The sequence below is a fragment of the Camelus bactrianus genome, chromosome 1 (assembly GCF_048773025.1).
Source record: "Camelus bactrianus isolate YW-2024 breed Bactrian camel chromosome 1, ASM4877302v1, whole genome shotgun sequence".
Classification (NCBI taxonomy): Eukaryota; Metazoa; Chordata; class Mammalia; order Artiodactyla; family Camelidae; genus Camelus; species Camelus bactrianus.
The window spans coordinates 36,117,104-36,122,324 of NC_133539.1; the positions used below are offsets into that span (position 1 = coordinate 36,117,104).

At 38.9% G+C, this 5,221-nt stretch overlaps 1 pseudogene; it reads left to right on the top strand.

Annotated features, from left to right (window-relative positions):
• The first annotated feature begins 2,190 nt into the window (after window positions 1–2,190).
• Window positions 2,191–2,438, top strand: LOC123611715 (cytochrome c oxidase subunit NDUFA4 pseudogene; annotated as a pseudogene).
• The last annotated feature ends 2,783 nt before the right edge of the window (window positions 2,439–5,221 follow it).

The following is a 5,221-nucleotide window of genomic DNA, read 5'->3' on the forward strand; positions in this document are numbered from 1 at the left end:
GGCCGGTGCTGTGCCGCCTGGCCTTCGGGAGCGTCTGCCGTCCTTTATTCTTTCCCCCAGTCTCATCATCCTGGCCCTTCACTGGTCACTGTGTTCACAACCCCCGTGACAGGGACAGACCTAGAATGATTCCGCTCTGCTGCCCGCCGACTGCCTCGCGGAGGAACTCCAAGGGCCTGTGAGGGCCCCGGCGCCACCACCTCTCCTCCTTCCACACCAAACTCCACAGTCTCTCCATCTCCGACAGTGCAAGGGAGCTTGTGGGTGATTCTTCCCTACGGCAGTCCGCTGGTCCAATACATTTTCCCTGGGGTTCATTCCTGTAGATGAACCCACATCCGTTTCTCACAGGAAATGTCTGACTGCTCTGGAAACCTTCTTTGCCCGGCGTGGGTGGGCGGAGCTGAGGCACGGGGCGGGGGCTGCGGCGGCTCCGCCCCCGCGCTCAGCTGCAGAGCGTGGTGCCTGGGCAGCCTTCGGCAGCTGCACCCCACATGGTGTGACTGTGACTCACACCGGTGGCGGGGTCTGCTCCGCGTCTGCTGGGCTCCGCGCTCCGCTCCACCACCGCTCCCGCTCCAGACGGAACTCTGAAACAAGCTTCTTAAATGGCCATCACGTTGGAACAACGTCCTAAAAATAATGCCTTATTTCATTCTTCAGTTTTTACTAAATTGGAAGCAAACTATGACTTAGGAAAGGAATATGGGTGAATTTTAACTAATAAGGACTGTTAGCTGTGGAAGCCTATGTTGTGTTCTAAGGAAGGGCTCTTTTGTAAGTAATTTCTTTATTGGATACTAGGAAGACTTTAGCACATTAGATTTTTGTAACACAGATTGAATCTGATTTTGCTAAGACTTATACCATTTCTGTCTTCAGTATAACTTGTATTAAAAGCTTCAAGTAAAACAGAATTTCTAATTCCAACTATGAGTATTTTGCCTTAAATATATATATTGAACTTAAAAATCACATTCAATAATTGAGACTTGTAGGTACAATATGCAAAATTTATTTTGCAAGAAAACTGGGAATAGTGGGTCCAATACAAGGAAGCGAAAGTGAGTTTTTCTGGTAAGAATACATACATGAATTTTTAGAGATATGTTTTCCTGGGGCACATTTATTATGGTTTTTGAGGCCTAGAAATTTACAGTTTCTCATATTATAGGGGAAGAGGAAACATGACTAGTTTTATTTTTTACTACTGTGAAAAATAATTTATTGAGCTCTGTGTAAACACACAATTTTTCTAATGGCATATTTTGCTTTCACTGATAATGTATTTTGCAAACAAAGCCTTTAGGGATAATAGGATCTCCAGACTGAGAATGGAAAGCAAGCTTAATGTCTGACTTGAAAGTGACTGTGATAAAAGGTCAGCAGACATCATCAATATCTGATGATTTCTCATCTGTGCCTCACAAGGCAATTTCAATCCAACAAATATTTATTGAAAGCTTATGCCATGGTAAACCAAACCTTATTCTGGGTTATTGTTAGTTCCTATTCATGTATTCTAATAAACAAATTCTAAGATAGCCCAATTATACAGATGGCTGGTCTGTCTAGCAAGAAGAAACCATCCTGGTAATTTGAATGATTGTCAAAATGCAGGATTATATATTAGTTTGTAAAAGAGTAAAAGATTTTATTTCCAGTTCTCAGTTTTATATGCTCTTTTGGACATTTGGCCTGATACATGAAATATGAAATCACCCACAGTGACAGTGCCTATGAAAAAACTGAAGGTTCTCCTTTTTTCTTAAAGATTCTGCCCTATTTTATAATTTTAAAACAAAACCATGTTAAAACTAGTGCTTCCAGCAAAAATCTCATCATTTCCATTGCAAAAGCATAAGGAGCTACTGAATAGTTTCTCTTGTGTACTCAAGGATCTTTAAACAAGAATGAGTTTCACAAATAGAAAGCGATGAACAAGACAGGAACAAAAGTGAAACACAAGAAAATCGATTCATCACCCATCTTTTGTCAAGTTCTTATTAAGTGAACAGCTCATGGGAGCAAGAGCTTGATGTTGGCCAAATTCTCAGTGTATATCAGTTTTTAAGTGGATAGAACACTGGATTAGTAAAAAGCCTGCTTGCTCAGTGTAGAGACTACTTGGTCCTGAGCCTCACAGGTTTGTTTTTCTCTCCTTCTGGACTCAAAGCCTCTGTCGCAACCATGCTCTGCCATATCATTGGTCAGGCCAAGAAGCAACCTAGCTTGATTCCCCCCTTCATATTTATTGGAGCAGGAAGTACTGGAGCAGTGCTATGTATCTGGCACCTGGCACTGTCAATCCAGATGTTAGGTGGGACAGAAAGAATAACCCAGAACCCTGGAACAAACTAGATCCCAATGATCAATACAAGTTCTACTCAGTGAATGTAGATTATAGCAAACTGAAGAAAGAAGGTCCAGACTTCTAAATGAAATGTCTCACCATAAAGCTGCTTAGAATGAAGGTCTTTCAGAAACCATCCACACGCAATTTTCCACTTAACCAGGAGATATTTCCCCTCTGAATACACAAAGTCATGTTGGTGTATGGTACTGGGGTTTACACTGATAAATATGTGACACTTGGGGGGAAAAAGAACCTACCTTAGTTTGGGTATGAGCAAGTCTTTATGTTGAAATATATTGAATGACCAAACATTAACTAAGACCCTCTCTGTGTAAGCAACTCTGATAGATACTATAATTGCATATCCATTTATTAAAGAAAATGTCTTAAAAATAGGAGAACAGTTGAACACAGAGCTCAAATTACAAGTATAAATTTATCTCTAGTATAAATATAAATTTATGATTCTTACTAGGTTATCAGAAAAAGCTGCAAGAAACAAAATTAAACATCAGTTGACCTGTACATTCCAGAGATGAAGTACCTAGAATATTTTTTAGTTATATATTTATTTGAAATATTTCTATATCGTCCAGTGGTAAGTCAGTTATTTAATGCATGGTGATTTTTAAAAAATAATTGGCATTTTACATACTCTATTTTGAAGTGTTTACAATGAGAGTGACTCTTTCTCAATTATGAATTGATCCTTTGAATTACAAGCCAGAGCCTAGAAAATATGTGAATGGCTAATAAAATTCAGTGAATGATGTTCTAATTTGTCAAGTGGGTGAAAATACTCCGGGATATGGAAACTGAGAATTCTGAAAGTTACTTTAATATTAATCTAAAGCTTTTGGAAGCTCCAATATAGGGCAAATAAATGCACTGAATGTAACAAAAATATGTTTTTTTTAATTTTTTCAAGAAATTTTCTCAAATTATACTGTACTCACACTTCACTACACCACATTAGATTGGGTGGAGTTACAATACTGAAAGTAACCATGAAACCAATCAATAAACAAATCAATAAACCAGATGTGGAACCAGCCACAAATCAATAAACCAGATGTGGAACTGTCTTAGTGTGAGATGCCAGAGAAAAGTAGTTTATTACATACTCAAATTTTGGAAATATCTTTTCAGTCCCTTTCACGTGCAAGGCCTTAATGTATATTGTATAGAGTATGTTAAATCAAAGAGAAGTTTCGACCTTGAGGAGCTTACAGTTTAATGTGAGGGGTGTGCACAGTTCTTAGGAGGACCATACACTTGGTGATAGAGACGCTAAACACCAGTCCTAGAAGAGGCTGGCTATTTGTAAGGTTTGGAGATCTTGAGATGAATGTTACAGGAGTTGGGAAAAAAATCAGCTCAAATGTGGGGCAAACAGGGCAGAACCAGCATCCCCAGAATGGGCCAGCTTTCAGAGACCAGTAGTAAATACAGAGAGAACATACTGGATGGCAAGTATAGGAAATATTTAAATAAGAAGGCAGATACAATGTAGTGTTTGTTATGAGCCAGGTCATCAACAACATCTGTTGAAAGATTAGATGGAGAAAAGAAAGAGAACTCATCCAATTCCAACTGTTTCACAGAAAATAACTGCCAGAAAGAAGTAGGCAAGACGAATCTGGTCAACCAATGGTGTACATGGTCTCCCAAAGACCTAATGCCCCGAGCACAGAGGTGAGAATGGGAAAGACAGAAAGTGGGAAGGAATAAGTTCATTTGGAGCATCCGAGAGGGCTGCAAGAGAAAGGTGTTATTTTAACTGAGACTTGATTTAGAGTTTCAGACAAGTAATAATTTTGAGAAGAACATTTAAACTCCCATAAAAATCAGGTGTGTAAGAAATATATTCTCAGCACAGAGAGTCAATTGCTGCAGGCCAGTGAAGAGGTGAGGGTGCAGCACAGATTCATCAGCTGGGTAGCTGGAAGCCAAGGAAGCTTTCCGAGTTGGGGGACATGAAGAACTGGCAAGGTGCAGAGGCAGCCCCATGGTTGGGAGATTGAGCAAGTTAGTGTGTGTATGTGTGTGTGTGCGCGCATGCACGCGTGTGTAATTTCTCACCATCAGAGAAGAGATTTACAGGCATGGACAGAGAGAAGGATAGAAAGAATCTTCAGGGGAGTTTCAATAAGACATATTAGCATGAATTTTTTTTTTACAATTCTAAGATACATATAGCAATATATGGAGACATATGAATACATGTATTTGCTAGTTCTGTTTTCTGACAGATCCTTGAAGCAATGCCATCTCAAGAGCAATGAACATGTTGAACACCCAGATCGTGGTTTCTGAATACCATCCTCCATCAAAAGGAACCAGAGCCTCTTGGGAAGATGGCTGATTCCAGGGCTGGAATGAGGCAAAAACAAGATGAACCTGGGACATCTTGTTATGCCAAATAGCAAGAAAATGCAAAAAGACACAGGAGTCAGCTTGAGAAGCCAAATCTATAACAATTTGCATCAAAATAAATAATGAAAGTAATGGATTACTAACTCATTGAACAAAATACAAATTTGTAAGTCCATTTATAGCACAGAAAACTAGGAAATAATAAAATAAAGTCCATGTAATATAAACAAATAAATAATAAATAAACAAAAAGAAAAACTCTCCCTTACAGTAGAGTAACAAGTAATAAATGAAGATAGAATGATGAAAATGGAAAATCAACCATTTGACAACTGTTATAGACTTATGACTAATTCAAGAGAAAATCATCAATGGATGATGAGGCTGGTAGGAGGTTTGAAAAGCTACAGAAGAGTAGTATAATATCAGAATTTCTCCTCAGAGAAAACTTATAAATTACAAATGGGGAAATGGAGATGCCTGGTACAT